General features: G+C 44.0%; 1 long non-coding RNA gene across 2 annotated transcripts in view; it reads right to left on the bottom strand.

The window, feature by feature from the left end:
• LOC134547453 (uncharacterized) overlaps positions 1-25,097 on the bottom strand; it is a 434,555-nt gene that overhangs the window by 42,174 nt on the left and 367,284 nt on the right. For both annotated transcript variants that reach the window (XR_010079475.1, XR_010079476.1), the window contains exon 4: positions 7,632-7,695. This is a non-coding gene — a long non-coding RNA (uncharacterized LOC134547453). The remainder of the gene's footprint in view (positions 1-7,631; positions 7,696-25,097) is intronic.

The raw sequence follows: 25,097 nt of genomic DNA, 5'->3' as shown, positions 1-25,097 counted from the left end.
TGCCCTGAAAGGGCTGGGCCTGCCCACCCGCCCGGCCCTGCTGGGAAGGTTTTCGCCCACTTGAAGATCTGCATTTTGTCAGAGGATGAGGAGGCTACAGCTTTCCCCAGCCCTAAAAATGCCCCTCAGTGCTGCTGAGCACACGGAATCACTGCACTCCTCGGAGCGGGGCAGCAGGAAGGGTGTTCCTGCCCTTGGTGACCACGGAACCACCATGGAACACGAGCCAGGGGCACGTGCAGCAAGGCCAGGAGCAGCAGGGAAGGATCTCATCTTCCCCTGGGCTGCTGCCAAGATCCCATCCCAGTCCACATGGAGCACTTTGCCATCAGTGTAACACTGATCCCAGCAGTCTGCTGGGCTGACCTGGAAAATATTCCTAATAACATCAAGGTAGCTGACAAGATAATAGAACACATGATTCCTGTACCTTCTGCTAGAACTGTTTTTTTTTTTTCTGTTCATTTGTCCAAATAAAGCACCAGTGCCTTAATTTCCGTTGTTTCAGAAATTAGATCCTCTTGAAGAATGAAAGGATGCTGTGTTCGAGAGGGGTAGTGTTTTTATGAAGACACGTAATTAAGGAAGCCATTACACATACTTGTAAAAATGATTCAGATTTTTATATATGATGACTAACTAACTTATTGCTCTTCTTGGTCAGAGTTTAATGGGAATTTCTTAAAGGATAAAGAATTATTTAACAAGGTTCAGGATAAAAAGGGCTTGGAATACACTATAATAATGTGAATAATAGAAAATGTGGCTGTTTATTCCCTTAACTAATGAACCAATGCTAAATCCAGAGATAGCAATATGTCAAAAAAACCCAAACCCCAAACTAAAAATAAAACCAACCAATACCTAACAAGCAAGTGGATGGTTTTTTACATGAATTTAAACACAAAATTCAGCAGAAATTCCCTCCCTTTAAGAGAATCAGGTTCCCATGTGCTCTGACTCGAGTTGTAGAGGAACACACTAGCATGATTTCAGAAATGACTGAGAAGAACCAAAGAGCATAAAGAGAGAGTTTAAAATCAGGGGATGCCAAATATTCAACAACTCTTTGTGAGAGGAAGGAGACAGCAAGGCAGAGAGAACAAATCTCTACTGCCTGTAAGAGCTTCCCATGAAGAAACTGTCTTTACAGAGTGATGACAACAATGTGCGTGGGCAAAGATTTCTGTGCAAGCAAAACTGACTTCTAAGATCGCAAGTAGCAGAGTCACTTGATGGTTCCCTTGATGACGGCCCACATGGACAGCTTTCCTTTCCCCAACTCTTCCAGGTTTTAAGTGCCCTTAGCGTTAGTGAATATCACATCCCCTCTGGGCTGAAATTCCCCTGCCAAGAGGGAGTGGCACATCTCTAGGCTGACACTGGCACTAAGGGAAGGGAGCAGGTAACACTTCAGGAGAGAGGAAACGGAAGGCAAACCAGTTTCTCAGGCAGCTGAAAAGAGTGTTTGGCTCTTTTCACAACTGATTTGACAAGTGTTTTCTGCGGTAACTGCTCAGAGCAACAACCTGAATGATTCCTGTGCCCAGGTGAAGTAGCAATGGTTCCCTCACTCCAGCTGAAACAAATAACCACAGACCAGCTATTTTCCAAAGCAGATCCCAACCAAGCCAGGTAGTAGCAGTGAGCCTTCTGCAGCCTGACACACAATTATTTTAATATCCACTACCTCTTCCCCCTCCCAGGGCTCATTGGGTTTTTTTCCTTTAACTCTCTGAAGGCACACAAAGAATTGAATAACCTTTTCTCCGCGTACCTGGCTCCAGCCACATCACTGAGGGGGGTCCTTTCGACATTTTAAAGGACCTGAAGTGTGTGACAACATGGCATTGCAGTCAAGAATCTTGCCGGGAAACAGAATAAGAAGATTTATTTTATTTTTAATATTTGAAAGATTTCAAAAAGCATTCAACTGGATTTCTCACTAAGAGGATGAGTGAAGAGAATCCTTTGTAACTAAGCTGGGAGGCCCAAGTCTTTTATCCATTGTTAAGCAGTTTTTCCCCAGGGCAGAGTTAGGAAGGCCTGCAAGCCCCAGCAGCTTAACAAGGCAAGTACACTGGGTGGGCTTTTCTGCCATTGCCTAAGCTTCTCCCGAGGAAGGAGCCGCTGGAGCCGAGTGGGTCCTGCACTCATCCCAGGCCCAACAGGCGTCATTTGGGAAGAGCCTGGTGGCAGCAGTGCTCCCCCAGCAGTGGCTGTCCAGCCTGCCTGCAATGCACACACATCCCTTCAGTGCCCAGACACCTCTGCCTCCCCAATAAACCAGGAGCAAAACTATCCCACACAAGATTAGCAGTGAACTGGCACTTGGATTAATCATTGTGCATTGGACTTTGCCAAAACCCTCTTCCTGTCAGCTTTTTTAAACTCTCACGCACAACTGGGTGGTCAGAGACACCTTATCTTTTCCAGGATACGCTGTGTAACAGGAGGAAACCAGTGTCACTGTGCTGCTGACATCTTTCTTTTCTTCTCTCTTGTACTTTTAACATCTGTATGTGAAAATCCTTCAGCCCTGATGCAAGTTGGCCAGAGGGTTTTGATCACATGGATATTCCCCGAGCTTGGTTTGCAGCAGGGATGGACCCACCCAGCTTTCCCAGGGATGCCTGGGTTTTGCTGAAAGCGAGAACTTCCCTGCGTGATTCCCAGCAATGTCACAAGGAGCCCAGGGCCTGAAGCAGGACATCCAGGACATGTTCTTACCCCCAGCCCCACAAACTCTTGTTCTAGCACTCGTCCAGCTTATTACAAAGCCCCAAATGTGCAAGATCTGTGTCACTGATGTTTTGCTTGGCAGCGTTTCACAGTCCTGCCAGTGTCTGTGAGAGGTTCAGGAATGAGGAGCAGCAGAAGGCTGAGGACTGCCCTGTCCATTCAGTTGAGGCTTCCTCAACTGAAGCCTCAGAGCTCACCATTCAAAGGTGCTCTCAAATTAAAGGTGAAATAAAAGACTACTAAGTAATTGAGCACCTCTTTTCCTGAGTTGCTATGAAATTTGTGGGACACTAACACAGCAGAAATTTTGAGGGCAAATCTCTTATGTACGAGTCCAGAAGCAGAAGAATAGAGAGTTTGTAAATAACAACAGCAGTATTTGCTTCCTTGATCCCACTGAAATAAATGGTCTGTGGTTTAGGTATGTGTCAGTGCCATAAGGCAGGATATTCCTGGGAACTGGGTGGTCCATGTGTCAGTGATGGGGTTGTGGAGTGACAGTGGCCATTTCATGGTCAAAGTTACAGAAGGGGTTTTACTACATGCTCAACTCTCCTGTTTGTACTCCAACAAACAGCGGAAGAAATTCCTAAGTCAGACCTGGAGCCATGGTTGAAATTTTTCTATAAAATTGGAAAGGGACTCAGCCAGAGACTTTCAAATGATGGCACCCCTGAAAAAACACAGCTCAGAAGCACAGACTGTGCCCTCCCCAGTTTTCTCACACAGGGGTGAACCTGGGTATGAACAAAACTATTTGACAAAATTATTGCCCCTACCAAGCCTCTTGTCCACCAAAGCCCAGCTCTCCTTCCCCAGCCCCACCATTCCCATGGAGATGCTGGCACAACCTGGGAAAAAAGAGTCTTACTTATGTGCCATATTTTAATGTTTATGGTATGGCTTTTTGTATAATAGGAATAATTGCTATTGCTTTGTAGTACACTTACAACAAATAGCTTTTGAGATTGCTCAAACACTTTAGCTCCACTTCAGCTCTTAATCAAACTCAGCAGCTGTTTATAGCAATTACACCATAAAGCAATAGACATTATCCCTTAACTAACTGTCTTATTAATATAGGTAGTTACACAGCTATTCCATAGTTAGTCTTAAATAACTGCTTTTAATTATTTTATTAACATAAATAACCATCTCAATAAATTTAAATTAAATGCATATGTGAGAAAACCCAATTTAAAGCATTGCACAGAATTGCATCTGTTTACTAATGTTTAAATTGATGTCATTGTGTAATTCAATTAAAGTGCAACTTCAATTTATTTCAATTTTTGATGGCCATGAAACACCTAAGACACCAGAACTTCCTGAACATTGAAATGGGCACTCTCTGCTCTTCTTGTGCTGCTGTATTTTCTTGGCAATATTAGTTTGCTGCCAGGTGAGTGAGATTTCTCTTTACCCACAAAACTTACAATTTAATATCCCCACTTAATTTTGTTTTCTTCCCATTCCCAAAGCAACAGATGACTGGATTGCATTTTGCCTTTTGGTTCAGTTGTGCAACTCTGCTTTCAGTGGAGAACAGGATTTTACTTTCCTGTGCAAAGCTGGATCCTCCATGTCTTATGCCATTTGTTCTGCTGGGATCAAGCTCTGTGCCTCCAGCTGAAGGGAAGGCAGACGTTGCCTGACCTGGCCTGAAATCCCCTTTTGCTTCCTCAGGGGGGCTGGTCTATTGTTCAGGGGCTCATCCTACCCCAAAATCCCACACTTCAGAGGAGGCAGCACTTGCACAGCAGCTTTTATCCCCCAGTGCCACCATGGAATGTGTCTCTGGAAAGGGACCCCAGCCCAGATTAGGGCATTGCATCCCTCATTTCTCAGGAGGCTCTGCCCAGCACACTGGCCTATTCAGATTCTTTTTGGGGGATGAAACAAAAATCTGCTCTCCTTACTCTGGTGTAGATGCCTCCCCCGAAGGCTAAAGAGGAAAATGCTTGCTGGAGAGCAAGGGGAAAAAGGAGAGGGACTCCTTTCACCCCTCAGAGAGAACAGATGATGTTAGGAAGCACTGGGAGAAACTGAAAGTGGAAAATGTAAGGCAAGAACAAGGTGCAAATGAGGCAGGAAAACTTAAGGATGCAAAAGGAGGTGAGGAGGTCTCACATACTTTCCTGCCAGCTCAAAACTTTTTAATTCTGTAGCTGGTGCAGAGACCTGCCAATGTGAACTGCTACCTCTCAAATCACAGCAAACCCCTCAAAAGTAACTGGGATGTATTGAGAAAAAGTGTGGAAGTCAGGAAAATGCAGAGCAAAATTTCTCTGAGGGTCTTGATTGGGATCTCAGCAGCTTTATAACCTTCTAAACTGTGGAAATCAAGGGATATCTGGCTCATGGATGTCAGCCAATGAAGGGAAGAATTTGGTGCAACAATGGTGACTGTTGCTCAGTAGCAAAGTCCATCCCATCCTCTGGCTGCTCATCAGAGGACACAGTCTCACTACAGGGAATCATTAAAGAGTTTCAAATCAGGTTCCAATGCATTTCCACACTTTGTCAGGAGGAAGGTGCCTCAGTGACACCGAGCCTATGGAAAAGGGGAACGTGGCTGGGACAGCAAAGCTGAAAACAGTAATTTATTGATTTTAATGCTTCTATCCAAATGCACCAGGTAACACGAAGGAATAATTACAGGCTCCGTCAGAGAGGGGTGATCTGGCAGACACACCAAGCTCCCCAGGAGACAAGCTCTTAAAACTTTACAGACTCCACTGGGCAAAGACAGGTGACTCAGTACAAAGGGCTTTTACAGAAAAATGTAGAAACCAGAGTGAAAGCAGACATGTTTAAACTTCAGGTAAGTGAGAGTGATCAGGGGTTGGATAATTGAAGTTCCAATGTATATTTGCCTACACTGTCGCTCACCTTTGAGCCCTACCTAGGCATCTTGACATTTATGTAGTCTGAAATCCTGAAAGCTCTGAGTTTAGACAACTAAATTGTTGCTTGTCAATTTAGTCTTGACTGAAAGACAGGTGTTTTGTTTCAGAGTAACACTCCTTTCAGACTCCTCTATTCCCAAGCTCACATTACTGAGCTAAGGAACTATCAAAAATGAAATAACTTACAAGCAGGTGAAGACATTTACATACCGTGAACAAAGGAATTCTTTGGGCAAAATAGGGATTTTTAATTATTGCTTGTTTTTTGTCATGTGGGATTCTCATCTCTGGCTCTCTGGTGGGAGCTGGAGGGGCTTGGAGGCTTTGAAGGTTCCTGCATTTTTAGTACTGCTATGCAGTTTTACAAGCTGAATGCAAAATGCTGCCTGAACGCAAATCCAGCTGAGAATCTGAACCAGGATTCTCCAAAAATGCAATTCTGGAAGCTGGCATAGTACACATACCACAGTGCAATGGCAACAGGGCGAGCAAGGGGTACCTGTAAGCTCGTCTTTACTTCTAAATTAGAGTGGGTCATCATTGCCAGGCCTTCATCATCATCTCTAATACTTCAGGCTTCTTGGCTCTGTGGCAGGGCTTGGACCTCAATACCTTTATTTATGCCATTAAGTGTGCTGAAGGCAACAGAAGACAGGCTTAATCACAGTGACCTGCCAATAACCTCAGCTGTGACCTGGAGGGATCCCCAGTTTTGGCACAGGTTAAGGGTCTCATCTCATTTAGAACCTTAAGCTGGATTTGAACCCAGAAGTAAAAAGCCAGCATTTTTATCTAGGAAGCCACATGGCTCTGGCTTCCTGACTGGTACTTGTGACATCCCAGTATTGGCAAACCAGGGATGTATTAACTGTGTGCTCTATTTTCTGCCCTTAATTATGGCCAGCCACTCCGAGTTTTCTTTCCTTTCCCCTTTTTTTTTTTTTTTAAGGATTTGAGTGACAAAGTGACTATGCATATCATTCCACATTTGAACTGTAAGACTTCAGTATTTCTACCTCTAGTGTGTAATTGGATCAGCTGCCAGTTACAGAAAGGAGCTGGGTGAGTATTAAGTGTGTGGAAAATGAAGAAGAGTCCAAGTGTGAAGGGGAGGAATAATTTGACAAAGCCTGCAGTGAGCTGTACGTGGTTTTCTCGTTCCAAAATGGAGTAGGTTTTGAAGCACATGAGAAAAAACTGGCTTTGATTTATTAGCTTTGGTTCACAGAATGCCAGCCACAATCTTGGAGCAACTCAAGATATATGGAAAACCACAGTCCCTGCCCCAAGGAACTCACAATGCCCGCATTATCATACCAGGATGGACCAGCGCCAGCCTGAAAAACACTCTGCTTTTATCTGGGTCATGAGCAACCTTGTCAGGCAGGGCACAAAGCTGCTGCCAGGGCTGGGGCTTGGTGTGCCCATGGTGTAGTGGCCCTCAAACCATCACAACCCAGTGCTCTTTTGTAGGTCCCCACTATAACACTGCCTCATTCGAATCTGGAGTCTCTCAAAGAAATTAAGATGATGTAAATATGAAACAGTGAAGAACCAACCACAAAAATCTATGGTAAACCTCAGCCCTTTAAAAAGGTGATACAGAGGTGAAGGCTGTGCAGTCAGAAAGTGACAGTGTTTCTGTCAGGACAAGAAAGTTGACTTCCAACACTAGGCGCAGGCAAGGCAGGACCACACAGAAACAGTTCTTTACCCAGCAGTGTTCAACCATTTCTATTTTTAGAAGTGCAAGCAAATCCCCTGAGATAAGAACTGGGAGTCTGTAGGTTCCTGGTCAAACTCTCCTGGTGGGATCCAAAACATCCTTCACTTTGCATTCAAAGATGTGACTCAAAACAACAATCTAATCATGAGATGGCCAGTTTAGAGGATTAGGAGAGAGGTCTGCAGCCTGAGATCGAGGAGAAGGTCACAACATCCAGAGCAGCTCATGAAAGAAGCAGAAGAAATGGCAATTACCTGGAAATTCTCAGACAGTTGTCCTTCAGCTCCAGAAACGGTCCATAAAATCCAGCATGCTGATCTGTAAGGAGTAAGCAAGAAAAATTCATTAGTGATGAAAACAAGAATTACATGGAAACAAGAATTACAAACATGCCAGGTGACTGCCCAGTGCTGCACAGAAGGTGGAGAGAGCAAAAATCGACTGAGATTTGCTCCCTCCCGACTCTAGGGGGCTACACCTGGTGGTTTGCTGCCAATAGGGCCAAACTGATATCCTGGGGTTTGGAAATTCCTCTGCTCTGCCTTCAGCAGCAGCCACTAATTGAGAGGAGCAGTGTCCTAAAGGCCTCCAGGGTTATGGCCACAGAGTCACGTCCTTTCTGGTATAAAAGCCCTGCAGACAAGTCAATCAGGCAAACACACAACAAAAACCATCTCAAAATCATTTCTCTCTGACTCTCCGAGGGGGTTAGGGCATTAAGACAGAATGCCCTACCTCAAAGGAAGTCAAGATTGGATCAGAACATCTCAGAGAGATAGAGAAGGAGAGATGGCAAGAGGCAGCAGTGCAAAGGTTTTATCAGCATGAGTTGGGGATGACCACATTACTCATAGGTCACTGTGCTTTCCAGCTGACTAGCAACAGATGAAATAAGGAAAACAACAGCCTCCGGATTTCCAGGTAGCAGCTGCAGCCAAGGCTGCCTTTTCAGCTGCCCTTTTAGCATGGAATATGCAGGCACTGCTCAGAAACCGCCTCACTTCCCATGGAAAAGGGAACCGTGAGGGCGCACTGTCAAGGAGAACAACAAGGCAACATTTGTGTTATTAGAGGGAGAAAACCTTCAAATGCAAGGCACCTGGTTTTTCCTACAGCTTGCATAGTTCCAGTATTTCCCAATACTGAACTGGAAGTACATCAGAGATCCTTGTGGATCTCCAGCAGGATGGCACCAGGAATGGGTGTCTTATTGTCCCAATGTCAATTCACAAGTGCTACACCAGCAAAGAGGTGCAGTTCTTCATGTCCCACAGCAGCAGCCACAATACAGACTTTGTTATCCAACAAAGATATTAGGTATCAAATAAATCAAATAAAAATTCTTCATTTATACCGAAGTGCTGCCATTCTGCCAGGCTCTGCACAGACTTTGTCACGGACCGCTCGTGTTCCTGGAAGGTGCCATCTAATCAGATAGACACCCCGAGATCCCGACAGCTGAGGGGAAAATGACACTGTCATTCCTGACACTTCTCAAATTAGCAAGAGCTTATAGCGATAAGGATTTGTGGGATCCCTCTCCTGCCAGGGCTGGATGCACACGGGGTAGGGTAATGCCCTCCTGCTCTCTGCTGAATTCTCTCACCCTGCGTTGCACTGTGTTGGTGTTTCCTGCGCTCAGAGATCTCCTACTTGTGCTTGAACTCTCTGAATACTCTCTTCAGCTCCACACAAGGAGCCAGAGGCCTTGGTAACCTTCTATCCCAGCAGTTCTTCTCCTGCAGTCAGGAAATTAGCTCTCTTTTTTGTTTTCCTTTTTTTGTTTTTCCATTGCAAAGAACTAGGGGAATTCCCCCTTCCTGTGCCTGGTTTCATACAGGGCTCTGATGGCAGTGGTTGGTGACAGCAGCAGAAAAACCCAAGCCATGGCACTCACAAAGAATAGTGCCACATTTTGTGTAGAGTTTTATGTCAATATTTTGATAATTTCATCGATTTCACAGTCTTACTGGTACTGAGATATCTAGAAAACAATAAATGCTTCAAGGAATTCAGTAAGCATCACAACAGGCCTGTGTGAACACTTCTTCCCATACAAAACTCGAATCAGGTAAAACTCTGAGCCTTGATTTTCAGCAGATACAAACCCACAAAGATAATGTAACTACTGGTGTGGCAGTTTTCACTCTGAAATTTCCTGGTCCCTCTGTCTCCTCCATGTGAGCAGAGGGAACAGGTACCAGCAGGGGAAGGTTTAATGTCTCTGCTTCTCTGGTGTTAGTTCGCACCAGGAGCTGCTTTTTACCCCAGAAGGATTTCTTTTTCCTTCATTTAAGAATTTTTTTTATTATTTTTTTTTTATTTAAACAACAAGAGAACTCCTCTTTCTGTTGTCCAGCTTTGGAAGAGGAGCCTGATTTACATTTTCAGCTGAAAATCCCCCCAAAGTCATGAGAGGATGCAGTGGGAAAGGGATTAGAGAGGAAAGTAAGTGGCACCTCTAATACATTTACCAGTATATAGGAAGAAGATAAATATGAGACAGACAAACAAGAAAGTTTAGGAAAGAAGGGGGAAAACACAGAGAAGGTGTAGTAATAAAGGAACCCCATCAGTAGCAACAACTCGAGGCGAAAAGAGGACAGATGGATAGCTGGGCTTGCATGAGGGAGGAAGGGTAAAAGAAACCTTTTCAAAGCAAGAAAAAAGAAAAGCAGGTTGCATTTAAGAAAACTAGTGAGAGAAAAAAAAAACCTCAGAAGACAAATAAAACAGAGAGGGAGGCTTTCTAGGAGCACAAAAGCAGTGGTCAGTGCCCCATGGTAATTTCTTAAGAAAGGAGGAAGCAGAAGTGAAGGAAAATACCTAAATATGAAAGAGTCCTTATAAACAAAGGGCACATTGACTGCTAGCTCATGATTTTTTTGAAGGTTTGCTATCAGCATATCCCCAGTGATAAATGCCTTCACATGATGCCAGCTCTCTGCAGACAAAACTGCAGCAAATCAGTTCTGCCAGGCCACAGATGAAGTGACAGGGAATCACTTCCCCCATTCCATGTGGCATGGCCCTGCTCCATGCACATCCTGAGGACAAATCCTCAGGAAAGGAGCACAGGGCAGCAGGGCAGTTCTCCTCCTCTGTCCAGCGGCAAAGAGGAGGAGAACACAAATGAGGAACTAAACTGGCAGCCTGGAGCTTCATTCAAACAATGATTACACAGGCCCATCTCTGAGCAAGGCCCCTCATTGTGTCTTGGGAACTGCTTTGTCTGAGCAGAAAAAATATTTCTAGATTGTTCTTGCCACCCCCACCAAAACTGAAAATTGCCAAGACCATCCTCTGAATGGCAATGGCATCCACAAAAGGACTGGCGTGACAAGAACATGTTCAGGAGCTGTTTGGTGACTGCTGTGCCCTATCATGACAGTAACCTCGTGTCATTCACTAAACCCCCTAAGCTCAACTTAATGTCCCCAAATGCCATGAGTGCCCTGGAGCACAGCTCCAAGCTCAGTTTTCCACAGAGAGAGGAGCACCTGAGCCATCCCACTGACCTGAAGAGCCATGGCAGGGGTGTACAGGCCCAGTGCTGGGCAGGGATGGGGTTCCATGGAAGAATGGTGCATGGAAAGGCTTCATTTTAAAAGTAAAGCTGTCTGGGTGACCCTCAGAATTTATGCAGAAGTTTGATTGGGATTAAAGGTTGTGCCCACTGATGTGTTTCCAAGCAACCTCCAGGTATGTGGGCAAATGCTGCTCTCCCTCCCATCCCATCAGTGGGCTTCTGTGACTAACACCAACAATTTCAAAGGCAATATTCTGCCTATTGACCAGAGCCCCACTCTGGGAGGGAGGGATTCAGACTGACACTGACAGTTGAATCTGCAACGTGCATGTGCGCATTCACTTGCAACAAAAGAACCACAGATAGCCCTCTGTTTTCCAGTAAAATCCAGTGGGATCCTGTGGTATCACCAAAAGAGAACAGTGTGGCCCCAATGCCACAATTCCACAAACTCCCACATCGTGCTGCCACAAAGAGGAGCAGAGCAGATTGTGCCCAGATCCTGCAGCCTTTACTCAGACTCAACTGTCATGGAAGTATTGCCTTAACTCACCGCAGCATCTCCACTACGAGTACTTCTGTCCATACCATCTTTGCCAAAATAAACACTGCTTTGGTTTGAGGGGCTTGGTTTGTTTGTTTTGTGGATAGGGTGGGGAAAAAAATGCAGGTTATTTTTTTTAATAGCAAAACATGTGGATAGAAATCTACTTTTTTTTTTTTTTCCTGGAACAGACAGTTAAGAAACACAGAACAGCCTTTTTCTGTCCCCCCACACCCTTGCTCTGTACACCACCCCTGCTTTAAGATTAACTGACAGTCTGTGCTACCCTTGAGGCCAGACATCCTTTGGATTTGGTTATTATATCAAGGTGCATTTGTGCTTCTAAATGGGCAGCTGTACAGTAAATGGAGCACAAAAGAGCAAAATTCAGCCTGCTCCAGCGTGGGTCCAAAGCCCAGCGTGTCTGTGATGCTGTAGCCTTTTGTTTCAAATGCAGATAGATAAACTACAGCCTTTTTTCCATGACGGTTATAATGCAGAATATGAAAAACTCTTGGGATGGTTTAAGCTGCAGGGTATTCTCCCAGAGTTCTGTCCAAAAATAATCTAGTAAAAATGTGGACAGAGAACCATCGACCTCTGCTTTCCCCCGAACATATGCAGCTCTGATCAGTCTGGTATTTCAAGAAAAACAAGGTCCTGAACCCTAATCCTCAGACACATAACAAAGCGCACTTCACAGCTGTGATGCACAGCTACTATCAGCTCCGAGGCCTGAGTGGGTCCCAAGACAATGCCTCCTTTATCACCCAGAGGACAAATATCTAGACAGCAATATTTTCTGCTTGAATGCTTCAAGCATCTCTCGCAACTCCTGACTGAAAGAGAAAACTGAGCTGAGAGTGTTTGCTGAGTGATTATTTTAATTTACTACTTGATGTAAATCTAAATGAACTGACATCCAGCTTGAGATGGACAGAAAACAATCATTGTGAAAAAAGAAAGAAGGCTAATATTACAATATCATTTGAGTAGCACAGGTTTGGGCAACTTTAGCAGTGGCAATGTAATAGATAGTGAGGCATGGTTTGCATTTCCTTTTCTTCACTCAATTACCATAATAAGTTCTGTAATTTTAGGGCTGTTTATTTATCAGGCGACGATAACAAAGACGCTCAGAACACGGTGTCTGAATGCAGTAGTACAAAGCAACCCAGCGATGGCCCCTGCATGCAGAGGGATTGCTGATTGCCACACACCTGATTATCCCCGTGTACCTGTGCTCAGAACCAGCAATATCTCCCTTTTTGCTAATTGCCAAAATGGCACACCTGGATTCAGGCAGAGCCAGGGAAAGGGGCAGGAAAGGAAGAAAACTTCCTGGTGAAGTTCTCCAGTGCTTTAAAAACCTGTCAAGTCACTCTGCTGAGCTCTCTGGTATGAACAATAGATTTGGGACCTGGCCTGCCTGCACCAGGGAGTCTGTCACTGCTGCTCTCTGATCCAGGCTTCCAGCGTTTGATGGCTGCGCCGTGTCACAGAACAGCTGGAGAAGAGGCGCCCCGGCTGCGCCGGAGACGGAGGGGAAAAACAACAAACAAAAAGCAGAAGCAGAGGTTTCTTTGTGAGGCAGACACACGCTTCTGGGCTCTGCCAGAGCCAGACGTGTCACCTGCATGGCCTGGGGTGCCCTGCACTGAGAGAACAGGCACTGCTGTCCCAGCACTTGTGCCCAAAACAGTGCCAGGGAGAAGGTGCAACACAACCCCACTGGGAAGTCCAGCACCAGCTCTTCCCAGGGGATTCACCATCTCCTGCAGCTCCTCATGGCATTCCTAGCTGAGACCACCTCCATGGGCCCCTCCAGTGGCACCACTGGTGTGGATGAGTGGGTGGGAGGCACCACAAGCCCATCATCCCATGCCTCTCTTAGCACATCAAAGCCCGTGCTGCATCCCCAAGGCTGACTGAATGGGGACTTCATTACACCCTGAGATGCTTGTGTCAGTTTTTGGGGGATTTGTGGTTGGAAAGTCTGATCTACATGCCTAATTTCTTGCACATTGCCTTTGGAGTATGAACCTAATTTGAAACAAAACTCACAAAACAAAACAAAAAAGTGGGTGATGTCCATTTTGCATAGACCAAAGATCGATGGAAAATCACATTACTGAATAAGAATAAAGGGAGTTGAATGAAAATGGAACTCAATGGGTTTCTGAGAATGTCACTCAACAGCCTGGAGGTTTTGGAAGAATACCAGGCCTTCCTATTCAATGGCTTGAACCACTACCTTAAACAAATTTCTGCAGTTCCTTCTTAAATTCTACAGGAGGCTCAAAAGCACGTCGGAAATATTTTTACTCCGTACCATAAGATGTTTTTCATCAGAGTAACATGCCTCTTAACCCATAGCCATATATTCAATTAAATTGCATGGGCATATGTGTGTTTATTTACATAATGTGTAAATGTATAGCTGGGTATATATAAACAAAAGGCTTTGCTAACAGGGAGGAACACACATGGCGGTGTAATTTGTGTATACGCACACTGTGCGACTGCAGCCGCTCACGTCAACACCATCCATCACCTGTATTCACCAAAACCCCGGCAGCTCTGCTCCACACGCTGCCTACAAGTCCACCACCATGATAAGCTCCTTCCTCAATTAATTAAGGACAATTTAAATATTTTAAGTGAATTACATTAACATGACAAAACAGTAACATTCAAATTGTGGAGCTGCAAGGAGGAGAAAACCTGTGACAAAGTCCCTCTTTCAGCACAGTTGCGGAGAAGGATCTTACAAATTGACAGTGTACATTATGCACAGCCTAACTGTGGACATTTTCTGTCAAGCAGTTAAACAGCAAGACACAACAATGGCTCCAGTGTGAAAAAGGAATTATCTGTGGGGGACTGGTCCTCACTAAGGGCAAGCTGGACAAGTCCAAGCAGGCACCTGGAGGAGCATTTAAAACAACCCTGCCACACCAAAGAGGTGCATCACGAAGCCCTGTCTGAATTACCGTGCATGGGTTTGCACAGAACCTCCATTAACTGCCCTTATGGAAAAACACTGTTAGGCTACTGAAAAGAGCATTTTTAAACTGCCCCTGCCAAATACTGCTTCAGTAGCAGGGCTACAAATACACGTCATGAAACGTCGCAGACAGAAATTTTTTTTTTTTTTTTTTTTTTTTTTTTTTTTTTTTTTGTTAGTTCTGTGGGGCTTCTTACAACGGATCTGAAATTTTACATTCAGGACACAGCAGCGAAATAAAGTTTTCCCTTCTAGGGACAAAATTCGGCAAGGGAAGTTTTCGAGAAATGCAGCTTGTATTTATATCCTCCCCGTGCAGCCACTATGGATCTCGCACTCCTTCCACTGATGAAGTGACTGATTAACATATCCTGTTACTGGGATTTGCAGATTAAAGGCTGGATCCTGCCACAGGTCCATGAGTCAGCCTTAATCACAGGAGCAGCCCCCAGCAGGAGCAGGGATCGGGCCCTTCCAAAAGGAGCAGAGCTTCGTGAGCCCCTCCATGTGCCTCAATAAATCAGCATGTGCTGATGGAGGGCGATGATGCAGGTGCATCCAAACTCCGGTTACTTGTGCCACGGATCTGGGAGGGATCTGGGACTTCCAGGAATACAAGCAGGTTATGGTGAGAGCCAGGACCTGTACACAGAAGGACCTGAAAGTCCTCAGAGCTCCTGCCGCTCTTTCTGCACCAACCTCAACTGTGCTCAGCATGTGATGTCGTGTGATGTAGAAATTATGGTGATGACACAAAGCATGAGCTGAAATTTCCAGAAAATCCAAATTCTGGCTGAAATCCTCCCAATGCAGTTTTCCTGCCAATGAGAAGTGGAGGACCAAGCACCCCATCCCTGAGAGAAGAGGGATAGTTTACCCAGGAAAAAAAATCCAGGGTGCCAACATTTCACTGTTGAGACCATACTGCATTTCCTGTTGGCAATTCTTAGCTGTAATTATTGCAATTAGGTTATTCTAATTATGAAAATCTATTTCCTTTAAAAGATTTCAGGGCAATTTTTTTTTTCTTAAATGAAAAAGAACACATAAAAACACTGAAATCCTTTGAATTCCTTCTTGTGCCACAGAATCTGATCACAATTTATCTAGATAAGTTTTAATTACAGCCTTTCCAGAAAGACAGTACTCTGTATAAATAAAAAGAAATATAATTGATAAATGTAGTCAGATGGTACCAGGTTGTTTAAATAGACCATTAAGCTCAAAATGTCTAAAGTTAAATTAGATTGTATTCTCTTTCACCTAAGGCTTTTGTAAGGCACAACTGGCATGTATAGTCTTGTCCACATTAATTTTTACTGCCACGGTCAAAAAGCAGCATAAGTCTGCAGCTTGTGTAAAATTTTCTGTCTTTATTTGACGTGATCATAGTGGATGAATTAGCTCCCTTGGTGCAGAGAGTGAAAGAAGGTTAGTTGAGGGAAATAAGGAATTTTCAGAGGAAAGAAGAAGTTTGAGGGAAACATATGGTTTAAATGCTCTAGCCTATTTCAGATCAAGCTGAGAGAGTTGAGATCTGTTGGTTCAGAGATCCAGTTCACTGCACATTCCTACTGTGCCTGCCTACTAATTGCATCCCATGTTTGTCAATCAAATATTTGCAATTAACAAAAATATTCCCTTAAGAGACATATAACAGAGGCTGCTAAGGATCCATTGCTTTGCTATTAGACTCAGCTCAAAAAAAAAAAAAAAAAAAAAAAAAAAAAAAAAAAAAAAAAAAAAAAAAGAAGTCTTTAAAAATATTCTGCTGATGATACTGCCAGACATTTCCAGTCAAAACATTAACAAGCAGAATAGGTGGCATGGGGGCTTTTCAAAGAGATTTTTTTCAAAGAAGAAAAACTTTGATCTTAGTGCTTCTGACCCATCCTCCACCTCTGATTCTTCAACCTACAAGTACATATAGTGGTTTAATTTCACTCAGTGCATAACTTGCCTAAGGAGAAACGTTGATCTAGATTTTTTTTATTTAACTCCAATTTGACTGATGCTCTGAAGCTGCCCTATCACTGCATAATGCACACTCACACGAGGTTTCTAAGCAGAAACTGAAGAAAGCAGACTAGAATAATAAGAAATGCACAAAGTTCAGAGGAAATATTAATTTGTAAATAGGTAGAAATGCCAGTAATTTGTTGGGAATTGAAGGCCTTCTGTATGAAACAGTGAAGCTTAGCAGCTGTGCACTGCTGTTTTATAAATCAATATTACATCTGAAGGAGGTGTTTGAATGCTTGTATCATTGTGGTTTGAGTCAAACAAAGTTCTGTGATAAGAAATGATCAAACAAAACAAACAAAATCCCTTCCCCTGTCTCGCTGGATAAATTCCAAACATAATTCCACAAGAGGGATAGAACATTGAAATCATCCACTTTTTTATAATTGCATAAACCCCTCAGTCACAGCAAGATGATTGGATTGGTGATGGACTATTGTATTCTCAAAGACGTGGCTCGTGCCAACGGAGAGCTCCTGCGGAACGATAACGGCGGCGGCATTTTCCGTGTGACCTGTGGTGGGCTTCAAACCCCATCCCAGCCAAAACGCCGCACTCGGGGGCGAGCATGACTGGGACTGGGGGACTCCAGCCTTCCCTTCCACCTCCGCAACTAATTCCTTCAGTGCCATGAGCAACCTCTTATCCTCACTGCTGCACTTGCTGCTGCTAAACACTGAGGATAATGCACAGCCAGCGAGTGAGAAGAGCTCATGCTTCGGCCAAGCCTATCCAAGGAAAAATGTGCCAGTGCAGCCCGGCAGGTACAGCTTGATTGCAGATTTGCCTCGTGTCAACACAGCCTGCACCTGCAAACAGAACCTTTTTCCTACCACCTTCCAATTTTCCCACAGAAAATGAAGCAGAATCCCAGCAATGTTAATGATTTTCCCAATCAGACGTGATCTAAAATGCTGCGTGCCCCCATGAGTGACATTGCTTCCTTTCCTCAAAGGCTGTAAGTAATCATGAAATGTTCTGAAGGCACAAAGGAGCTGCCTTCCCTTGCCTTTTTTTATCTTCATAAACCATTTCCTTAATTTAGGCTGTGGCTTAAAAAACCCTCAGCATCACAAAGCTATGTCTTTGGGGCTGTAATACTTGCAGAGAATGGGCAGAGAGACAGCATTTCTCATAACCCTCCAAGCCCAGTTTCGGGAGCCTCGGGAAAGAGAGGGAGCTGGGAGAGCGGTGTCTGCAAAGCAATATCCTGGGAGACATCTGCTGGCCACGCCGAGCTCCGATCCCCCACTGCAGGCACTGAGACTGGGGCTCGGGACTTTGGGAGTCAAGGGGCAACTCGGTGGCCACACAAATCATAACTGCACAGGAAACAAGCACCAGCCAACAGCCCTGCCTTTGGGCTCCATAAAGTATTTAGCAACATCCTTATTGTCTGGCTGGTTGCGAAAGGAAGAAAACCCATCCGTGCGACTGCGGGGAAGCGGAGAAGGCGGGACAGCTGAGCAGCAGCCCTCTCCGAGCCCGTGGGCACCACTCCAGCACGGTGACCAGGGACACTTCCCTGCCACTGCTGGATAAACACACTCCAAACCTGGCACCGGCATCCCCCAGCTGCCTCTGTGCCCCTCGTGGGGCTCCAGGCACATAAAGCAGGACGCAAAGCTGGGCGGCACAGGGAGCAACTGGGACAAGGCAGAGCCTGGCCAGCCTTCACACGGCTGCTGCTGGGGGGATTTTTAATCACATTGTTTTGCATCGAAAAGCCCCGTTTGTAAACACCCAGCTATCATTTTGCAGGGGACTGTCAGATTGCAGAATCTTATCATCGAGTTTGAGGTGGGAAAAGAAGAGGAGGAGATGGAGGAGGAGGGTATTTTTGTTCCTGTCCTTCATTTCCTGATAAGGAGACACTTTTGATCCAAAAGTTTTTTTTTTTTTTCTTTCTTCCTTTTTTGTTTTGTTTTGGGTGGGTTTTTTGTTTTGTTTTGTTTTGTTTTGTTTGTTTGTTTGTTTTTTTAAATCTGGTAGCATAAATTCGTTTCACAAGATGCAGGTGTTTGAAAAATTAAGAAGTTCTGTGGTTTTGTAGTCCTGGGCTCATTGATGAGAAAGCTTACACGTGATGACATGGTGAGCCGAAGCAATTATTAAAAGGCTATTGCATATGCTCTTCCCAGCTGAGTTGTTTTCTCCTTGTTGTTTTTAGAGCACACAGAAGGTGTCTGCACCAGCTGCTAATAAGCTCTTTTGCGACTCTAACATCATGATCTGATCACCCCAGAAGTGCAGAGTGGGAGCTGTAGAACTTGGTCTCAGCAATTTGACAAAAACATCCCTGACATATTTCAGCTACCGTGGAAAGTTTGTGACACTGAAAGGAAATGAAAATGTGTGTGGAAGGTTGAATAGGAACGTGGGGCTTGTGTTTGTGTGCACATGAGATTTAAAGCCATGGGCAGAGCAGGGCCATGTGTGTTTTCAAAGGCACAAATGGGAATTAGACACACAGCTTCCACTGACTTGCAGTGGAAGAACTACTCCTCATGCCTTTGAAATTCTTCCCCTTTATTCACTGTACCTTGGTAAAACCAGGGCTGAACACCTGGTTTAAAAGGGATTTGAGCTGGAGTGCAGCTGCTTTGGGATTCTGGCTGAGAGGCACAAGACAAAACCACCCCAAGATACGTTTCATAATGTCCCAAAAATCAGCTTTTAACACTGAGTGCTCAGAACTTGGGCACTCTAAAAGTACCACCTGACCTGACAGGGGGCCAGCTCAGGAATTCCCACTGGAGGGCAGAACTACCTGTTGTCCCTTGCTGGGCAGGACAGGAAGAGCAGGGTAGTTACACCTGCAGGTCTAACCCATGGAATTCTCCCAGCTAAACTCAACCTGTGCTGTGTCAGGAGAAGAGAGAGGGCTGTGCATTGAGGGCAGGTGTTTCGAGGTGTTTCTGGCTCTGATTTTGGCGAAGGTGGCAGGAGCTGCTCAGTTCGCGTGCTCGCAGTGTCGTGCTGTCTCTGCAGGACGGCTGTGAGCAAACAGTCTGAGGATGTTTTAGCAGTGCATAGAGCTGCATATATTTGCCATAAATAGGAGTTTATTCTTTGGCAGACAAGCCAGCATTAGAGCTGCAAAAACACACGGAATATAGTAAGTGCCGGGGAAAAGAAAACCAAGCAGAGAGACAATCTGTGAAGCAGAAGAAATAAATAGAGACTGAACAGAAAGAAGTATAGAAGGATGGGGGGAAAAACTAAAAACTTAAAGGAAAGAGGAAGACAGGAAAAAAGAGAAGTGGAGAAAATTTGAGATTCCTCACTTGTGGGAATGGTACAAATCCATTAGTGATGCTTTGCATAGCTCTGGACACCCCAACTGCTTCTTCACCCAACTTCTTAAAAAAGCAGTTGATTTCCAAGGCAATGGGACTGAGTACATTAATTTTTATTAATCCTCACCCACAATATCTAAAACTGACCTATTAAAATAAGTATCACTGTGTTTGGGGGGTTTTCTTCTTTTTTCAGTGGAGAAGAAACAAAGAAAAAAAGTAAACCAAAAGTTTTAAGAGGACAGCCATGTCATGATGAGCAGCAGCCATGAAGTGCAAAAGTCCACTGTGCTTAATCAAGAAGGAAGCTTGACCAGTACAACGTGTGGATATCAATTGTCCCTACCCCTTCAAATGGATAGAGCAATAAATTTTAAAAAATAAATTTAAAAGAAAAGAATAATAAATAGACCATGTAATTCATAATTTTTCCCAGTGTTTTTTTTTGATTTTCAAAATCCTGTTTAAATGAGCAGAGATGACAACAATTTTTCAGGCAATTTCTGCTTGAAAACAGAAATCTGAGTTCAACAACCAAAGGCCAGCAAAAACCCATTCTTTTCCCAGGCAGAGCTGAACTCAGCATTAATTAATTTAGGACACAACTTTCTAGAGCTCAGTTATTCCCTTGGGCAACAACTTTACCTCACATTAATTTACAGTTCAATGGCAATTTTATGGATACTTGAACTTTTATTACTGTCTAACCTATACAACCAGAGTTGAACAGATTTTGCTAGTAGGATAAATGATCACTTGGTTGTAAAATGAGTTATTGGAATTGCCTTTTCCATACATTACAGACAATCAGAGGTGGCTTTCTCTGTCCAACACCGTGAGACCAGGGAGGGGACACTGCCCCACTGCCCCAACACCGGCAGGACAAAGCTCCTGGCTCCCTGTGACCCAGACAGAGTCTGAGTGCCCAAACCCAACACTCTCTCTCTAGAGCTATATAAAAAATCAACTAAAAGACTGAAATAACTGCCCTGTTTTACAAACCAGGCCACTTGGGGAACCAGATGGCCCCAGAGCCACACCTGAGGGCACTGGTCTGTGCTGGGTGATGCCAACTAAGAGCTGGGGTAGAAAAGCCTCTCCCAGAGCTCCTGTGACTGTTAAAAATTATTACTATGGGCAAAACTATCGGTAGCTTATTATTCTTAGCTCAGAGTATTTATTCTATGATATTGATTTTATTACAGAAAACTCCTTTAGTACATAATACATACAATTAAAACTGCTTTGTGCTGCTGGCTTAAAATAGCACTATGATATTTAAAATAAATTTGGGGCAAATTATTTGGAGATTGTGGAAAGAACAAAATCCAGTGCAGTGAAAAACATCACTTTTTGGGAAAGAAAACAGTGTAAAATAGAAATATCACCTCAGTCAATACTTCAGTTTTAGATAAAATTCACCTTGAGATCTAGCCATCAATTTCTTTTACCACCAGAATTGATTTTTTTTAAAAAAATCTAGCAGTAACTTCATTTAAATCCAGTCTTTTTAAGTCTGTTGCACTTCAGAAAATGTAGCTGAATGGAAAAAGTTGGGTTCTTTTCAGCTTTAAATCCCATTTGGTGAGTACCTAAAATAATGCAATCTGCACCTCGACTGTGGTGCACATCCTCCAAAGGCTCCAACTATCCCCTTGGTGCAGGATCACTGCTGGATGAAAGACCCTGAGATTTTCAGCTCCTTTTAAGAACTTGGGAGATCCGGATGCAACAGTGAAAAGTGGGAAGGAGTTTGCACTTGTGGAGAATGGCTTTATGAAACCCTTCAAGTATTTAAGAATTAGAGCTATTAAATGCGTGATCTATGACTTTTAAAGCTCTGATCTGCCTAATCTTTCTTGCATCCCTCTCCCCCAAAGGCGTTAATAAAGCCCAAATTAAGCCATGCCAAATGCTCATTTTCCATCTGAGTTTGATGTTTCAAAGGCTCTGCTGTTCTACCTTTGTTTTGACATCCAAAAATGTCACCTCTGCTAGGAAATGTGCATATTTGGCAAGAAAAGAGGAAATAAAGACTTCCCCTGCATTGTAAGCTGTGTGTTACAGTCTGTCAGCAATCAACAGGGGCAGATGTTAAACTCACCATCTTCTCTCAGAAACCAGTCTTTAATGCCTTTCTCCCCCCAAGGTATCTATAAACCAGGAGATCCAGCACATCCATTAGCCCCTTTCTCCAGAGGTGTGATAACAAACTATCCCAGACTTAGATGGACCCAAAAAATCACAAAAGTGAGTTCATGTCTAATCTGGACTTCACCTGAGCTGCACAGCACATCATCAAAGGCATCCAGGGCTTTCTATGACTTGGGAACCAAGTGGAACCAAGTTCCACTTTTGCTTCCTTTCAGACCCAAAGAATGACTTCTGTTTCTGAAAGCTCTTCTCTCCCCTTCTATAATTGTTTGGTAAAACAATTGGTTTCATAAACCATTTTTTTCCTTCACAGCATGATTTCAGTCAAGGAATATAAAGGCCAGAGCAGCATTTTACTGATCCAAATAAGATCATCAGAGAAGCACCTTAATATTTTGCAAACCCAAGAGGTTTTTTACCTTCCACACACAAGTGGTGCTCCTTCCCCACCATCACTTTTAACTATTTCAGTGGAAAGAACGGACCATGGGATGGAGAACAGAAAGAGCTATTTCCACTTGTGCATCCCCCAGAGCCACCTTTGGACAGGAACTGTTAAGCAGCAGGCACTGGGCTCCAGGAGCTGCTCCTTCCAAAGGCCTTCAGCTTCAGCTGGACACCTCCAACCTGTATTTCCTTCCTTCCACGCACGTTCTGTTGCCCACCCACCCCATCAGGTCCAGGGCCAACCCCAAAGCCCCACCTGGGCGCTGAGGAGCTGCACTGGGGAGTGTCCACCTGCCTCAGTCCAGTCCATAAATCAGCAATGCCCATTTCTCCTCTCCCCATTAATTTATTCACTAGAGGAAAGCATTTCATACACTGAGTTTTAGCATCTGTTATTTGATGGTAATCGATTAATTTTTAACTATATTTCAGCCCTTTGATGTTCTATAAATAGCCTAAGCTAACAGAGACCTCTTTATAGTCAGAATGCAGATCCACTGTGAGGTTATTTGAAAGAAAAGAAGGAGTGTGGTGTAGTATGTTTGTTCAATGTGTTATTAACTCGGAAAGGAAATTGAGCTATAGTGAACTATGTAGATTTGATTCTGACAGCTGCAAACAATTCATAGTGAAAATGACTCAACCTAATTCACATTTTTAGATTATTTTATCCCCCACTTTCTTCTACAGAAAGAGAAAGGGTTCAAAACAACCTTGAACTGAAAACCCTGGATTTATCTGGGTGTTTTCTTCTTAGTGCTGTATCCAAAACTTCCTTACTGGGAAGTCTGCAAAATCAGGGAAAAAAACCCAAACCAAAACACCTACTGTCTGATGCACCTCCTCATTTTGCTTCCAATACTTCCCAGACAGTGCTGAGGGCAATGTAAGCTGCTCTTCAGAAATTCAGTTTGGAGGGATGGGATAGACACAAACCCTCATTTGTGGTGGGGAACTCAGAAACATTAGTGGCCTTTTTTTTTATTAATTTACATTTCCCTGTTAGTTCACCCTGAGATCCCAACGGCACGATTTACTAATTAATTACTATTATTAGCTAATGGCAGTGAAAACTGAAATTACTGGCTGCCTTAAGCATAACAAAATTGACAATAAATCTGTGGTGTGTGAATCACGTCCTTAACTAAACGCCAGCAATGGTGGCTTGATGCTTTCCACAAAAACACCTGGCATACATGGAGACAACCTTCATGTTCCAGAGCAGGACAGGGGATGGACATTTGCATTCCTGGGCACTGACAATACAGGGCTGCCATCAGCTCTGAGAGAGCTCCATCCTCTTTTTCTGACCAAAAAATATGGGTGCTGCTTCTTCAGAAACATGGGCTGGACTTGCCCCTTTTGAGCAACAATAATTTACCTCCTGTTTGTCACAGCAAGTGACAATCACCGAGGCGGCCACAGCTACTGGCACCAGCTACTTGCTAAACATATGCAAAATGTGGTGCATTTTTTAATGTCCAGGTCCTCAAATCCTCTGCAGACGCCCAAAGGAGCTCCCTGGTTTGCAGAAGCATGGGTGAGCCCCTGTGACACCCTCCAGGAGAACTGCTGTGCACAAGAAGGTGCCACTCCGAGAGCAGGTGTGCGGCTTTGTGTCTGCACGCCTGGGGACGTGTGTGGAACAATTATTTTCTCTTGCAATCCCGAACTGTGGGTGGTCGCTGATGGGAGACCGAAATCAATAGGTAGAAAAGAGATTGTTTGCAAAAGCATGACAATGACTGGGTCACCCAAGAAGGAAGTTTGCATTGTTCTGAGGAGAAAACAGTCAGAAGAGGGCTGTAAGTTAGTGCCTGGATACCAGAGTGACTGGGAACTGCATAGACAGATTAGGCAAAAATTAAATTTGTTTAGACAGATAAGATGTAAGAGTCAGATCAAAGAAATCAGCTTCAATGTAGTGCAGGGAATACTCTCCCACCCTCAAAAAGTATACAAAAGAAAGCAAAACCAAGAAGCTGCCAGCCAAAATTACCAATGCAGTTCCATTTAACAAAAAATCAATATTACAATAAGATGCCAGTAATGAAAGAAAAACCACAGCAGTATCTCAATAAAGATTACAAATTACAAGATTATAAATGGAGAGCCACAGTCATTTTGGACAGACAAATATGACCACAGTACAACTGGAGGCCAAATGATGGTTTAGGAAAAATGCCTGCAGCTTTCAGGAAAGCCAATGGGAGAAGCAAACACGCATCTCAGGGCAGGATTTGGCTCTAGGACTCACACATGAGTGATTGTGGCAGGGAGATACAGAATATCACAGAAATAAAAGACCTGCTCATTAGAAACCCATCCAGCCAAACCCATGGGGACATCCTGATGTAAAATCTCCATCATTTGTTATTTTCAAGAAGCTGGTGCCAGTCTTGCAGTATTTTTTAAAGTACCAAAAGCGGTGGGTTTTAATTGTAATTTCTCTTTCAGCCATAGAACTCTTAAGAAATTTACAGGTCTCTGACAAATGAGATCAACAATGCTCCAAATCCTGCCCCTACAAACAGCACTGGTGAGGACTCCTTGCTGCAATGATGCTGGATCCATCTCCCCAAAGAGAATAAAACACACAGCTTCTTTTGGAAACCAGAGGAACCACAGCTAAGGAACATTCCAGTTCACAGTCTTGCAGTGAGGCAGAAATAAAGCACAGACCATAGGACTCTTGGCTTGCAATCAGCTGCCTTTGCC

The sequence above is a fragment of the Prinia subflava genome, chromosome 2 (assembly GCF_021018805.1).
Source record: "Prinia subflava isolate CZ2003 ecotype Zambia chromosome 2, Cam_Psub_1.2, whole genome shotgun sequence".
NCBI classification, from domain to species: Eukaryota; Metazoa; Chordata; class Aves; order Passeriformes; family Cisticolidae; genus Prinia; species Prinia subflava.
Note: the sequence above shows the minus strand (reverse complement) of the source record. Positions and strands in the feature narration are given on the sequence as shown.